At 49.2% G+C, this 16,523-nt stretch overlaps 1 protein-coding gene across 1 annotated transcript in view; it reads left to right on the top strand.

Moving 5' to 3' along the window:
- The window catches only part of SCARA3 (scavenger receptor class A member 3), an 83,390-nt gene that overhangs the window by 42,889 nt on the left and 23,978 nt on the right, over positions 1-16,523 (top strand). The window lies entirely within an intron of this gene.

The following is a 16,523-nucleotide window of genomic DNA, read 5'->3' on the forward strand; positions in this document are numbered from 1 at the left end:
GTCTCATCGCCTGACTCCCTTGGGTGCAGGGCAGGGGGTGGGCACCCCCCTAAAATCAAGGAGAGACGGAGGGCAAAGGGGTCCCAGCTTGTAGCCTGCATTCAATCAGATAGCTGTTTAAAGGCTTCATAAAGAGTTTGATATACGGGGGGGGGGGGCACACACCCTTTTTCTTACTCACTGGTAAAGCACGTGTAACATATTTTCATTCCATTTATTTATATCCCAGCTTTTGCCTCAAGGCAGCTCACACACAATTTAAAACAACACAGATAAAACCCAAAACAAACTGGGGAAAATAATAATTACCTTTTTTGCCCATAAGACGCACTATTTTCCTCCTAAAAAGTAAGGGGAAATGTCTGTGCCTCTTATGGAGCGAATGTGTGGTCCCTGGAACCGAATTACCCAGGGGCAAAAAGCAGATCATGTTGAAACAAAGCCACTGATCATTTGCCGATCGGGGAGGGAGATAAGGGACGCTAGAGATAAAGGAGGCTGCCTGGGTGGGGGGGAAGTAAAGACAGGAAACTTGCAAGGGGGGCAGGAAGACTAAAGCAATAAGGAGAGAAATTAGAAGAAAAGGAGGAGCAAAAAACTCCTCCAGCTAAGGAAAAGACACTAAGGCAAACAAGAGGGAAGGGAGTGTTGAAAGGAAGCAGCTGATCAGCAAGCAATCGGGAGGGAGATAAGCAATAAAGGAGGCTCCTAGGAGGGGGGAGGTAAAAGCCCATGGATCCTCAGGATTTTAGCATTGGGTCACCCCATATTCAACATCAGATCACATAGCATGTCCATGGCTACAGCCTGCACCAAAAAACCCACGCACCCACTGTTTCGTGGGGCCGCAATGGCACAAAAACGTGGTTACAAAGCACGGATCCACATGGATCCTCAGGATTTTTGCATTGGGTTTGCCCAAATTCACCATCAAATCAGATGTCTGTGGCTACAGCATGAATCACAAAAATCATACATCCACTGTTTCATTCAGAATTTTTTTTTCTTGTTTTCCTCCTCTAAAAACTAGGTGCGTCTTATGGTCAGGTGCGTCTTATGGAGCAAAAAATACGGCAAGCCATAATTAAGCTCTGATAGATATATTAAAATGCAGGCAGGTCTTTGTTTGTCACTATGCTATGCATTTTTTGTGTTTTTATACTGTAAACTGCCCCGTGATCCTTGCATGAAGCACGGTACAGAAATTTAATAAACGATAATAGTAACGATAATAATAGCAGCACAGCGTTGCTCCAAGCCTGAATTTTAACAGGGAGAAATGTAAAGTATTGCACTTGGGCAAAAAAAATGAGAGGCACAAATACAAGGTGGCTGACACCTGGCTTGAGAGCAGTACATGTGAAAAGGATCTAGGAGTCTTGGTTGACCACAAACTTGACATGAGCCAACAGTGTGACGCGGCAGCTAAAAAAGCCAATGCAATTCTGGGCTGCATCAATAGGAGTATAGCATCTAGATCAAGGGAAGTAATAGTGCCACTGTATTCTGCTCTGGTCAGACCTCACCTGGAGTACTGTGTCCAGTTCTGGGCACCACAGTTCAAGAAGGACACTGACAAACTGGAACGTGTCCAGAGGAGGGCAACCAAAATGGTCAAAGGCCTGGAAACGATGCCTTATGAGGAACGGCTAAGGGAGCTGGGCATGTTTAGCCTGGAGAAGAGGAGGTTAAGGGGTGATATGATAGCCATGTTCAAATATATAAAAGGATGTCACATAGAGGAGGGAGAAAGGTTGTTTTCTGCTGCTCCAGAGAAGCGGACACGGAGCAGTGGATCCAAACTACAAGAAAGAAGATTCCACCTAAACATTAGGAAGAACTTCCTGACAGTAAGAGCTGTTTGACAGTGGAATTTGCTGCCCAGGAGTGTGGTGGAGTCTCCTACTTTGGAGGTCTTTAAGCAGAGGCTTGACAACCATATGTCAGGAGTGCTCTGATGGTGTTTCCTGCTTGGCAGGGGGTTGGACTCGATGGCCCTTGTGGTCTCTTCCAACTCTATGATTCTATGATTCTAGAAGCCCCATAATCTGGTCCAGTTAATCTCTTCTGTACAGTGGCAGGGATTCCCCCAAGGCAGACTTAATGGAATTGCCTTTGAGAAGGGCATAGAAACTTCAGAATACAGAACTCTGCTTTTTCAATAGTCCGATGTGGATCATCCGATCTCGTTGCACCTTCCTTGGCTCCCAGTGAACTATATATAAACTCGTGCACTGGCTAAGGTCCTCAGCTGAGGCCTCATCCTGCTTCCAACTAGGTTAGAAGAGCAGAGAAGGTTAGGAGAGCTCAGAACAAAGAGCTTCCTTCCAGCATTTCAGTCTTGCCAAGGCAGCCAAGGATGACAAAATAATAATAATAATTGGGGGGGAACACAAAGGCGTTGCAAAATACATAAATGGTGCAACAGCCAGCAAAGCTGGAAAACCAAAACAAGATAAATAAAACAGAAAAGAGCAATAACACAGAACAGCAGAGCAGAGCAAAAATGAGAAAAACAAAAGCCAGAGATCTTTAATCATAAGAACTGATTCAAGTTCTAGAGCTGCCAAAAATAACGCTTTGACCAGGCACCCAAAATTAAAGAAATAGCCAGCCTGTTTCTTGCACAGAGTTCCAGGGCCTGGGAGCCAACACTGAAAAGGCCTTCCCTTCATACCCTGCCCATTTTAGGGAGTGGCCCTGCCAGGGGTGCTAACTTGAATAAAATATTGGGGCAGAAACAAAATTAAAAAAATCCTTCCAGTAGCACCTTAGAGACCAACTAAGTTTGTTATTGGTATGAGCTTTTGTGCACATGAACACTTCTTTAGATACAATATCTGAATATTCTTCAGATATTGGGGCAGGTAATGCAGATGGCGCTGTGGGTTAAACCACAGAGCCTAGGACTTGCCGATCAGAAGGTCGGCAGTTCGAATCCCCATGACAGAGTGAGCTCCCGTTGCTCGGTTCCTGCTCCTGCCAACCTAGCAGTTCAAAAGCACGCCGAAGTGCAAGTAGATAAATAGGTACCACTCCGGCGGGAAGGGAAACGGCGTTTCTGTGCGCTGCTCTGGTTCGCCAGAAGCGGCTTAGTCATGCTGGCCACATGACCCGGAAGCTGTACACTGGCTCCCTCGGCCAGTAAAGCGAGATGAGCGCCGCAACCCCAGAGTCGGCCACGACTGGACCTAATGTTCAGGGGTCCCTTTACCTTTAAGCCCCACCCCACAATGGGTACCAGTCACCAAGGACCCTACAGCCTTGAGCCAAGCCAGATGATTGTGGTGTGGTAATTGGATGGGGGGGGGCCTGTTTCCACCTCCTCTGTGTTGACAAAGACGTGGGCACGCTCCCCCCTGTGCCCACACCAGCAGGCCTCATGTGAATAACCCCCCCCCCCTTTTTGCAAATCCACATGGCTTCCGTGTACAGACATGGACTCTTCCACTCAGCAGTTGCAAGGGCGAACGGGCTTCCAGGCGCCTCCTCGCTCGACTCCCAGCTGCAAGCATCTGGAGAACAGCTCCCCAAAGCCCCAGGCTTCCCGGATGGGAAGCGGATGTAGAAAAAAGCAGAGTAGCCGCTGGGCAGCAAATGCTTTTCACATCCCCAGAGGAACACTGAGCCTTGTGGACAGGCCTTCGGAGGGTCTGTGCTGGGCAGCGTGAGCCATAGAGTCATAGAATCATAGTGACCCCAAAGAGACACGGGTGGCGCTATGGTCTAAACCACTGAGCCTTTTGGACTTGCCGATCAGAAGGTCAGCAGTTCAAATCCCTGCAACGGAGTGAGCTTCCGTTGCTCTGTCCCACCTTCTGCCAACCTAGCAGCTCAGAAGCATGCCAGTGCAACTAGATAAATAGGTACCACTGCGGCGGGAAGGTAATCGGCATTTCCATCACAGTATCCTGTTGTGCCAGAAGCGGTTTAGTCCTGCTGGCCACATGGCCCGGAAAGCTGTCTGTGGACAAACGCCGGCTCCCTTGGCCTGAAAGTGAGATGAGCACCGCAACCCCAGAGTCGCCTTTGACTGGACTTAGCTGTCCAAGGGTCCGTTACCTTTACCTTTAGTGACCCCAAGGGTCATCTAGTCCAACCCCCTGCAATGCAGGAATCTTTTTGCCCGACATGGGGCTCGAACCCACAACCTTAAGATTAACAGTCGCGTGCTTTACCGACTGAATATATTGGTGAACACAGCACCCAAAAATGTATCGCATTGCTTCCAAAAACGTGTGCATGACTCAAAACTGTGTTTATCAGGGGACGTGCTCACTAAAATGCTGGTGGATTTGCATGAGATTTTCTTTCCTAAAAATTAAAACGAAACCCTCTCCAGAAATGTGCAGACCCAAATGTGAGACTGGGAGAATGAGGAACAGAGACAGCAGTCGCTGACAGATCCTTCCGTCCCTTCTGGAAAGGGCAAAGGCTAAGCCTACAAGGACCGAGGGAGAAGATTGGAAAGCATAGCCAGAAATTAATAAACAGCGAAAGAGGGACCCAGAGGGGTTGTGGTCTGCGCAGGACGGCCTTTCGGCTGCCTTCTTCCTCCATCTGGCTTCATTCAGGAAGTGGGTCATTCTAATCTTTCAACCCGTATCCAATCTGTTGTGTTTTGGTGTGTGTTTTTTAGGCAGAAAATCAAACAATTTAGCCTCTGGAAAATTGGGAGCCCAGGGATGGGGGTGGGAGCGATCACAATGTGTTTACTTATCTGGAAATGCTTTTGTGATGCATCGCAAGCTCAGCCCACGATAAAATCACACCATCCCGACTTCTGACCAGTTCCCAGTTTGGGGGAGTGCCTGGGAATGGCCCAGCGGGAGTTGGGTCTGATTGCCCTGAATTATAGGGGGGGGGGGTTGATGAAGGGAGAATAACAAGACTTATCCCAACAATAGGAGTTGATTTCACAACAGGTCGGATCTCTCTTGAAGACGTGGAGCAAGAAGCATTGAGGCTGCAGTCTTCCACGCACTTACCAGGGAGTAACACCTGCGCGCCCCCGAAATCAGTGGAGCTACCTTCTGAGTAAGCATGCAGGGCGTCAGCTGGGCGGTGCGCCCAAATGTTACGAAGGAAGCTGATAAAAATGAGCTAAGCATAGCCTGGCAAGTGAAGTTGGGTGTTGATGTATTGCTTTGTTTTATTTATTGGAAATACTTTGTATTTTTATACAGTGGTATGCGGGTGGCGCTGTGGGTTAAACCACAGAGCCTAGGGCTTGCCGATCAGAAGGTCGGTGGTTCGAATCCCCGCGACGGGGTGAGCTCCCGTTGCTCGGTCCCTGCTCCTGCCAACCTAGCAGTTCGAAAGCACGTCAAAGTGCAAGTAGATAAATAGGTACCACTCTGGCGGGAAGGTAAACGGCGTTTCCGTGCGCTGCTCTGGTTCGCCAGAAGCGGCTTAGTCATGCTGGCCACATGACCCGGAAGCTGAACGCCGGTTTCCTTGGCCAGTGAAGCAAGATGAGTGCCACAACCCCAGAGTCGGCCACGACTGGACCTAATGGTCAGGGGTCTCTTTACCTTGGTTCCCAAACTTAATCCATTCCGGGCAGTGGTGTAGCGTGGGGGGTGCAGGGGGGGCCGGCCGCACCGGGCGCAACATCTGGGGGTTAGGGTTAGGGGGCGCAAATCCACGGGTTAGGGGGCGCAAATTACTTGCCTTGCCCCGGGTGCTGACAACCCATGCTACGCCACTGATTCCGGGAGTCTGTTTGACTCCCGAAACCGTTCAAAAACTAAAGCGCAGCTTCCGATTGGCTGCAGGAGCTTCCTGCACTCAAGCAGGAATGTTCAACTTCCGAAGAACATTTGTAAACGCCGAGTTGCGGCGTTCAGGAGCCGCTTTGTTCAGGAGCCAAGCCGTTTCAGTACCAAGGTACCACTGTATATTGCATTTTTAAATTGCAGTCTTCTTCTTCATCAGCCTGGCAGAGCTTTTTAAAAAATGAAAGGCAGCCTCTAGAGGCTGCAGTTTTGAGAGGAAGGGCATTAAAGGGGCATTTAACTTACCCCTCCAACCAGGGCTTTTCCTACTCAAAATCCCTCCTGCTTGCATTGCCAACTGCAGTCTCCCATTCCTACTCGCTGGATCATCGCCTTGTTGTGGTGCGTGGGCTTGCACATTCCTATGACCCTTGTGAGCGAAGCCGTCGGGAATCTCGTACTCCCAGCAGAGTCACCCAAGGTGGTAAGGTCAAAGGGAAGGAGCTAGACAAAGAATGATCCAAGAAGTCCTCTTACTGGGCCACGAGTGATCGCCAAAGAAGAAGAAGCAGTCTCCCATGAGTGCGTTCCATTGGGCACAATGGAGGCCCCTACTAAAGACTCCTGTCTCACAACTACTTTGCCCTTTGCTCTGCCACCAGGGCTACTCCAGAGTAAACTTCTACAGGTAGGTAGCCGTGTGGGCCTGCCGTAGTCAAAACAAAAACTTTGAAGTAGCCGTCTTATTACAAAATAATTTCAGAAATAGACTGGAACGAGAAGTTGCTGGATTGCAACTTATTACGCGGGTGGCACTCTGGGTTAAACCACATAGCCTAGGACTCGCCGATCGGAAGGTCGGCGGTTCAAATCCCGGCGACGGGGTGAGCTCCCGTTGTTCAGTCCCTGCTCCTGCCAACCTAGCAGTTCAAAAGCTCCGGCGGGAAGGTAAACGGTGTTTCCGTGCGCTGCCCTGGTTCGCCAGAAACGGCTTAGTCATGCGGGCCACAAGACCCAGAAGCTGTCTGCGGACAAACACCGGCTCCCTCGGCCAATAAAGCAAGATGAGCGCACAACCCCAGAGTTGGTCACAACTGGACCTAATGGTCAGGGGTCCCTTTACCTTTACCTCTCTACCATGGAGAGACCTGGTCTGAATAGAGACTTTGGATTCTTATCTCATTATACATGATAAAGCTATTTTTATCCATCTCACCCCTTGCTTTTTCCTGTAAGACCAACTGCAGTCGTTAACAGTCGTCAACAGGTTTACCACACCTGTCAGCCAATCACCCATTCCCACCACCCTTCTGAGTAATACCCCTCCCCACCCTCTCACTATATAGAAGGGTCTGGTGACTTCTGTTTCAGTGTATCTGAAGAAGTGTGCATGCACACAAAAGCTCATAACAAAAACAAATTTAGAATTTAGTTGGTCTCTAAGGTGCTACTGGAAGGATTATTTTTTCCATATCCCTGCATTTTTTGAAAGCAACACCTGGGCCCTGATTCTGAAGAGAAAGAGAAGGAGGCCCAGCCCTTGTCTTAAGATGCTCCTGCAATGTGGGGGAGTAGGGCGAGATCCACAACGGAAAACAGGCACAAAATATCAAGCCCAACTTTTTCCTTTTTGTGGTCAAGTCACACATGTGCTGATCATTTGCTGGCCTTCCTTAAATGCACCAGATATTTGCTGACCAACCAAGCCACAGCTGTCCAGCTGGTATGCTATTTAAATCACAGAAATAAATAAATAAAAAAGTTATTAATAAATAAATAAAAAAGTCTAATCCTCCTTATGGTGCTGGAGGAGACTCTGGAGAGTCCCATGGACAGCAAGAAGATCAAACCTCTCCATTCTGAAGGAAATCAGCCCTGAGTGCTCACTGGAAGGACAGATCCTGAAGCTGAGGCTCCAAGACTTTGGCCACCTCAGGAGAAGAGAAGACTCCCTGGAAAAGACCCTGATGTTGGGAAAGATGGAGGGCACAAGGAGAAGGGGACGCCAGAGGACGAGATGGTGGGACAGTGTTCTCGAAGCTACCAGCACGAGGGAGGCAGTGGAAGACAGGAGGGCCTGGCGTGCTCTGGTCCATGGGGTCACGAAGAGTCGGACACGACTAAACAACTAAACAACAACAATATCCTAGTTCCTAAGTCCAGGACACAGGCTCACCCTATTCATACACAAATACTCTCTTAAGACAGGATTTCCCAGCAAAAAGACAATGGGAAGGCTTTCCCCATTTGCCTCCCTTCCTGCAGAGGAATATTTGAGGTCACTGGGAGAGTTGAAATGGCTCCAGGATTGCTCTATTCCAGACACATGGTCCATATATTTAGATATGTGTGCATTTATGAATATTTATTCTATATTTATCATAGAATCATAGAGTTGGAAGAGACCCCAAGGGCCATCGAGTCCAACCCCCTGCCAAGCAGGAAACACCATCAGAGCACTCCTGACATATGGTTGTCAAGCCTCTGCTTAAAGACCTCCAAAGGAGGAGACTCCACCACACTCCTTGGCAGCAAATTCCACTGTCAAACAGCTCTTACTGTCAGGAAGTTCTTCCTAATGTTCAGGTGGAATCTTCTTTCTTGTAGTTTGGATCCATTGCTCCGTGTCCGCTTCTCTGGAGCAGCAGAAAACAACCTTTCTCCCTCCTCTATGTGACATCCTTTTATATATTTGAACATGGCTATCATATCACCCCTTAACCTCCTCTTCTCCAGGCTAAACATGCCCAGCTCCCTTAGCCGTTCCTCATAAGGCATCGTTTCCAGGCCTTTGACCATTTTGGTTGCCCTCCTCTGGACACGTTCCAGTTTGTCAGTGTCCTTCTTGAACTGTGGTGCCCAGAACTGGACACAGTACTCCAGGTGAGGTCTGACCAGAGCAGAATACAGTGGCACTATTACTTCCCTTGATCTAAATGCGATACTCCTATTGATGCAGCCCAGAATTGCATTGGCTTTTTTAGCTGCCGCATCACACTGTTGGCTCATGTCAAGTTTGTGGTCAACCAAGACTCCTAGATCCTTTTCACATGTACTGCTCTCAAGCCAGGTGTCCCCCATCTTGTATTTGTACCTCTCATTTTTTTTGCCCAAGTGCAATACTTTACATTTCTCCCTGTTAAAATTCATCTTGTTTGTTTTTGCCCAGTTCTCTAATCTGTCAAGGTCGTTTTGAAGTGTGATCCTGTCCTCTGGGGTGTTAGCCACCCCTCCCAGTTTGGTGTCATCTGCAAATTTGATCAGGATGCCCTTGAGTCCATCATCCAAGTCGTTGATAAAGATGTTGAATAAGACCGGGCCCAAGACAGAACCCTGTGGCACCCCACTAGTCACTCTTCTCCAGGATGAAGAGGAACCATTCATGAGCACCCTTTGGGTTAGGCTGAGGTCCCATCTAGTCCAGCACCCAGCCAGATACTCCCCTGGAAAACCCACAAGCGGGACCTCAGCAGCTCCCCTGCAGTGTTTTCCAGCAACTGGGATTCCAAAGTATTGTTGCAGAGCAGAGCCATCACCGTTTGGAGCGGGAGCCTCAGTCGCCCTCGCCTTCCATCCCTGGCTGCTGGGGGTCCCTGAAATTGAATCCCTGCTTAGCAAAACTATCTCACTTCATCTGCCCACCTCCCCGGCCACATCCACCCCAGGCAGCCTGCCTGGCTCCAGAAAAGCCATGAAGGGCTGAGGAATTAAAACAAAGCTGCTCTCCACCTCCCCTTCTCCAAACATCCCCCCACAAACACACACACAGAGACGCACCCTGCATTTTGGGAGCAGCCAACAGCCGTGGGAAATAGCCAGGGTGCTGACTGCCTTCAAATCAAATGAAGGGTTGGATAAAACCACAACCCCCCCACCCCCCCACCCCACCCCCGGGACTGGAAGAACTGTTCCAGCGAGTGGGGAGAGAGAGACCATTGCTGGATTTCCATTCTCCAAAGTAAATTGCCCAGCCTCACGCAATATGGCTTTTCTTTTCTTTTTTCTTCTTTTAAAAATATTTTTATTAGGAATTTCAACATAACAATTTATCAAAAATACATCATCTTCCTTCCCTCCCCCCAAAAAAGAACCCAACCAGAGACTTCCCTCAGCTCCTCTCTCTGCTTTCTCAGCACATATTATTCTCTGCATGTTATAAAATTGTAAAGATCCTCAGTTTGTCTATCTGTATATTACCAATAAAGAATTTGTGACTGTTGGTTCAAAACCTGCCAGGGAGTCCAGGAAGTCCAGCTCTACAATCCTATTATTCTAACTCTTGGAGGTCACTGCAAGGTGACCAGCAGTTGTTGGATATCAAATCAATGCTGGACTTGTACAAATCCTCTCCTAAGGTGCTGGTCCTGATCTTTAAAGCCCTTTGTGGCTTAGGGCCCTCGTATCTACGGGACCACCTCTCCTGGTCTGCCCCGCAGAGGACCTTAAGGTCCATGAATAATCATAGTTTGGAGGTCCCGGGCCCTAAGGAAGTTAGATTATACTCGGCCAGGGCCAGGGCCTTCTCAGTGGTGGCTCCGACCTGGTGGAATGCTCTGTCCCATGAGATCAGGGCCCTGCAGGATTTAACCTCCTTCCACAGGGCCTGTAAGACAGAGCTATTCCACCTGGCTTTCAATTTGAACTTAGCCTGATCTTTTATTCCCCTTGCTTCCCTCCCCCTCCCCTTTTATGAAGATTCCCCGCTCTGGGACCCCACAGCTAATTCTCCCCTGGTCTCCTCGCTGGCCCAAATAGGACTAACTTAGCCAGCTAACCCTGGGGATCATCTAATGTTTATTGGATGGATTTCCCACCTAAATTGATTTTTGAATTCTGAATTTATTGTTATTTACGTTTTATACTGTATTTTATGCTCTTTTTTGTTGCATCAATTAAGTGTTTTAAATTTGCTGTTAGTCACCCTGAGCCTGGTTTTCTGAACCGGGAAGGGTGGGGTATAAACAAAAAAATATTTATTATTATTATTATTAAACCTGTGAAACCACACTGGTACCACCGTTTGCCCACAGGAGTGGTGTGAACATGCCTCCATTGCTAGCCCATTCTCCCCCTCTCCCCACTCCCCGCCTCTGTGAACTAGAAAGCAAGCTCAGAAAGGAGGTTTCTGTGTCCCGTGACCAGGGAGAAATCATCACCAGGATCCGAATGCTAAGGCACATTCCGGGGCGGAAGGAATCTCCCCTCTGAGCTACATGGCCTGGTTTGCATTACGGGAAAGTTTGGCCGGGGGCCTTGTTGACAGGCGTCCAGGCGAGGTTTACACGCTACCCTGTGATTGTGGGAGAAAGAGCCATTCACAAGAAGAGCCGTGGAGGAGTTGGCATCTGCGGGGAGGAAGAGACAAGCCGCAGAACCACCAACGTGGATGGCAGCGGGGCTCAGTGGTCATCACCCGGCGGAGCTCTTAAATTCTCCGCAGTTTGGGCATCACAACTGTCATGTACTGAGTTGAATAGGATTCAGAATGCAGCAGTCTGATTGGTCCTAGAACAATAGGATCCAGAATGCAGCAGTCTGATCGGTCCTAGAACAATAGGATCCAGAATGCAGCAGCCTGATTGGTCCTCGAACAATAGGACCCAGAATGCAGCAGCCTGATTGGTCCTAGAACAATAGGACCCAGAATGCAGCAGTCTGATTGGTCCTAGAACAATAGGGTCCAGAATGCAGCAGCCTGATTGGTCCTAGAACAATAGGAGTCAGAATGCAGCAGCCTGATTGGTCCTAGAACAATAGGATCCAGAATGCAGCAGCCTGATTGGTCCTAAAACAATAGGATCCAGAATGCAGCAGTCTGATCGGTCCTAGAACAATAGGATCCAGAATGCAGCAGTCTGATCGGTCCTAGAACAATAGGATCCAGAATGCAGCAGCCTGATTGGTCCTAGAACAATAGGGTCCAGAATGCAGCAGTCCGATTGGTCCTAGAACAATAGGATCCAGAATGCAGCAGTCTGATTGGTCCTAGAACAATAGGATCCGGAATGCAGCAGCCTGATTGGGCCTAGCACAATAGGATCCAGAATGCAGCAGTCTGATTGGTCCTAGAATCCAGGAATTAGCCAATCCCGTGGGGCCCATTGTGTATATAATGTATATAAGGCAGACATTCTGGGGGAACTCCCATTCCTCCTCACCACTATGAGCTGAATAAAAAGCATGAAATCCACTCTCGGCTCCGAGTATATTTCAGCTCTGCTGGCTTCCAAGGCTGGGCCAGGAGAGGAGAAGGCTTAAGAGTTTGTTTTGGTTGGGTTTGTAAGTGAAGTTTTGGCACGCAACTGTGAAAAAAAATGGCAAGAGCAGCCGCCTCTCTGGGAAAAGAGCCCAGCCCCTCGGGGCAACCAAGTGACTCACAGCCATGAGGGGTCCTCTTGCAAAACAGGGCAGGACAAATTGCCATCTTGCTTGGGTTACAGGAATGTTGCAGGCCTGTCATGGGACACCAGAAGACAGCTGAAGTCAGCAGCAGCGGCAAGTTAGCGCTCCGTTGAAGACCTGTGTCTGGGGAAGCCAAATCACGGCTGTCATAGGCTCTGAGGTCCAGGCGTAGGAGGAGGGAGCTGTGTGCCAGATTTGGTGGGGCGAGGAAGCCTGGGTGGTTGGGAGGCAGGCAAGAAGGTAGAACACAGTGGCATGGAAAATAGAACTGCCAATATCTTCGTGGTCCTCCTTGTGGTGCAGCAATAAAAAGGACAGCCCATTTGCAAAGCTAAGCAGGGTCAGGTATGGTTTCAAGTTGGATGGGAGAATGCGTGTTGAGATTCCTGCATTGCAGGGGGATGGACTAGATGATCCGAGGGGTCTGCAGTTTGGAAGAGTCAAAATGGCTTCAGGATTGTTCTCCTGTATGTTCTTGGACTCCATGATCACTGCAGAGGGTGACAGCAGTCACAAAATTAAAAGATGCCTGCTTCTTGGGAGAAAAGATCTAGACAGCATCTTAAAAAGCAGAGACATCACCTTGCCAACGAAGGCCTGTATAGTTAAAGCTATGGGTTTCCCAGGTTAGCATAGGCTAGGCAAAACTATCACAAATGGGGAGCAGACATGAAGGAAAGAGGAACTATGGTGATTAAGCAATCTGTGGTCCTAGTAGTTTGGAGAGCAAAGGGGCAAAAATATGGTCTGAAGCTCAACATCAAAAAAACGAAGATCATGGCCACGGGTCCTGGCAAATAGAAGGGGAAGAAATGGAGGCAGTGAGAGATTTTACTTTCTTGGGCTCCATGATCACTGCAGATGGTGACAGCAGTCACAAAATTAAAAGACGCCTGCTTCTTGGGAGAAAAGCAATGACAAACCTAGACAGCATCTTAAAAAGCAGAGACAGCACCTTGCCAACAAAGGTCTGTATAGTTGAAGCTGTGGTTTTCCCAGTAGTGATGTATGGAATTCAGAGCTGGACCATAAAGAAGGCTGATCGCCAAAGAATGGATGCTTTTGAATTCTGGTGCTGGAGGAGACTCTTGAGAGTCCCATGGACTGCAAGAAGATCAAACTTATCCATTCTTAAGGAAATTAGCCCTGAGTGCTCCCTGGAAGGACAGATCGTGAAGCTGAGGCTCCAAGACTTTGGCCACCTCATGAGAAGAGAAGACTCCCTGGAAAAGACCCTGATGTTGGGAAAGATGGAGGGCACAAGGAGAAGGGGACGACAGAGGACAATATGGTGGGACAGTGTTCTCGAAGCTACCAGCATGAGTTTGACCAAACTGCGGGAGGCAGTGGAAGACAGGAGTGCCTGGCGTGCTCTGGTCCAGGGGGTCACGAAGAGTCAGACATGACTAAATGACTAAACAACAACAACAAATTAGAATTATTGTAACATTAGGTTAGGGACGTGGGTGGCGCTGTGGGTTAAACCACAGAGCCTAGGACTTGCCAATCAGAAGGTCAGCAGTTCGAATCTCCTCGACGGGGTGAGCTCCCATTGCTCAGTCCCTACTTCTGCCAACCTAGCAATTTGAAAGCACATCAAAGTGCAAGTAGATAAATAGATACCGCTCTGGCAGGAAGGTAAACAGTGTTTCCGTGCCCTGCTCTGGTTTGCCAGAAGCGGCTTAGTCCTGCTGGCCACATGACCCGGAAGCTGTATGCTGGCTCCCTCAGCCAATAGAGCGAGATGAGTGTCGCAACCCCAGAGTCGGCCACGACTGGACCTAATGGTCAGGGGTCCCTTTACCTTTACCTTTAACATTAGGTTGTCAAGAGCTGCTTTGAACCTGGTTCTGCCATGGAAAAGTGGGATACAAATAAACCCAGGTTGCTGCCTCTGGCTGGCTTTCCCTCGCAGGTGCTTTCGAGTCCGTGTGGCCGTGCCTGCTTCAAGGTCATGCCAGGGCAGAGGAGGGGCGAGCTGGCAAATACCCCAGCCGCTTCCTCTCTCCCAAACAACTGCTCTCCCCACGCAGAGCTGCAGACCAAGCCAGGGGCCTCTTTCCCATGAACTCCTGGAAGCCCTCCAGGATGCAATAGCAAGGAGAGCAAATCTCCGTTGGGAAGGAGAAAGGGGGGGCAGGGGCACTCCAACAACAAACCATGGGGTGGAAGTAGAAAGAGGGTCTCCAAGCCCTCCCAGAAGAGGACATCAGATCGCTGTAGGGCAGCTTGCAGCTGCCTGTCTGACAGGCCACTATTTGTGGAGAGCAGCTCCCGACAATTATTTTTTGAAATAACTTTTCTGCGGGGATGGAAATTCTGCTAAGGTAGCACATTATGGTTGTTAATATAGGGAGGAGGAGAGGCTGGCAAGGGAGCAGAGGGACTGCGGGGTAGAATTTCAATCACGTTAGCAGAAAACGTCGAAAAGTCAACTTGTTTTCTGCTGCTCTGGAGAGTAGGACCTGGTCCAGCAGAGTCCGGTTACGAGAAAGAAGGTTCTGACTAATTGTTAGGAAGGCGGTAAAAGCTGTTTTGCAGTGCAATAGATCGCCTCTGAAGGTGGGGACCCTCTGGCAGGGATTCTTCCGTTGTCATTCTTGCATTGCAGGGGGTTGGACTAGATGGCCCCTAGGGGTACCTTCTGTGATAGGAATTTTGAGGTCTTAGATATATGTTAAATGTTCATAAGTGTACCAACCAAACGCGTACATAGATCAGCACAGGAAGACCGACCTGAAACCATTTTTGATTCCCAAACTGAGCAAATGATTTCTCTGCAAGGTCAAAGTGGGAAACCTCCCCATTGTCTTTTCCTTCACAAATCCTGTCTTAAGGGCACATTTAAGATATGAATAGGGTGTGAGCCTGTGACCTGGCTCAGGAACTAAGTATTTGTCATTACAAAAGACTGGCCAGGCTCCCCAGGCAATCCAATCAAGTGAGCATTAACAGGTAACCTGTCAGACAAGATAAATAATGCACTGTAGACCGCCTTTTCTGTGATATATGTATGATGTATGGAGGGGTGGGCTTAAGCTCCAGGGCAGGGAATTTAAAATGTCTATATAAGACCTTGCGCGCCATTGTTCGGGGTTCCTCCTCCTTTCTCCTGCGTGTGAGGGGAGCACCCTGTTGCAACAGATAAATAAAGATCAGGCTTAGGAGCTGCTTTGCTTCTCAATATTCTTTGGTTGGCCTCTGTTATTTTCTCCTACTGACTGGGAACCTACACAAGGACTCTGTACGGGCTCTTGGGTACCCCGTAAGGCAGTGGTGTCCAAACTTTTTTCAAAGAGGGCCAGATTTGACGAAGTGAAGGGCCGTGAGGGCCGACCGAAGGGCCAACCAAAGTTGAGCTTTCTTTTAGGGTTGAAGCTGTTGAGCTTTGGAACAGGTTTTTCTTATAACAAGGTTGACTGTGCCTAAAATCTCTCCCAAACTGTGTGATGGCCGTTCCAGCTGCAATAAGCAGGTGTGCCGTCAACTCTTCACGAAAACCCCTGGAGGGACAAAAGGTTCCCGTCCCAGGGTCAGAGAGCGGCAGGTGATGCCCAGCCCTCCTTCAGCCAACTCAGACTTTGCATCGCTGGCTCAGCGGGAGGGAGGGGTGTCCGAGGGCAGCGGTCTTTTCGGGTTGACATTCGCTCCAGCCTTGCCGGCCAAGGTCAACATTTCCCCAGCTGTTGGGGCCGCTGGCAGGCCTGCTTCTGATGACCAAGTAATTTTTCCACAAGAGGCGCTTTTGCCAGGCTCCCGAAAACACAAGGAGCCTTTCAGCAAAGGTGGAGGAGGTCGAGAGAAAAGGTTAAGTGGATCTGGAGGGTTCAGGGATAAGGCAGAGGAAGAGGCGAGAGGGTAGGGCTGCCATAAGACTTGGGGTTTCCCAGGGTGTCCTGCTTTTTACTTTTTGAAATACGGCAACCCTACAAGAGGGTGGCCATGGGAGAAGCGGGTCTAGGCCCCTAAACTTGTTTCTGAGGCTGGAGCTGAAGTCCTGGAACCGTGCTGTGCAGTAACTTTGGGCCTCTCTGAGCATGTGCAGAGTTTGTTTCTAGTCCCACTGAAAAACAAGTGGAATGGGTGACCTCAGAAGATGGTGGACGCTCCTTCATAAGGACATAAGAGAAGCCTGCAAGTGGGTTCCTGCATCTGGAACTGGGTTGCTCTCCAGAGCAGCTGCCAATGACTGGCTGAGGCTGATGCATCCAAAACACCTGGAGGGCTTTCCATGGGGAAAGTCTGTTCTACAGCAACTCAGAGGAGGAAAGCAAGGAGATCGCCCACTCCATCAGCCGGCCTGGAGCTGGGAGGCATAGCTGTCAACCTTCCCCTTTTTTGCAGGAAATTCCTTTATTCCAGCGCTATTTCCCGCTGCTTCCCACTGCTATCCCAGATTGTTAG

The sequence above is a fragment of the Podarcis liolepis genome (genome assembly GCF_965112155.1).
Source record: "Podarcis liolepis genome assembly, chromosome: 3".
NCBI lineage: Eukaryota > Metazoa > Chordata > Lepidosauria > Squamata > Lacertidae > Podarcis > Podarcis liolepis.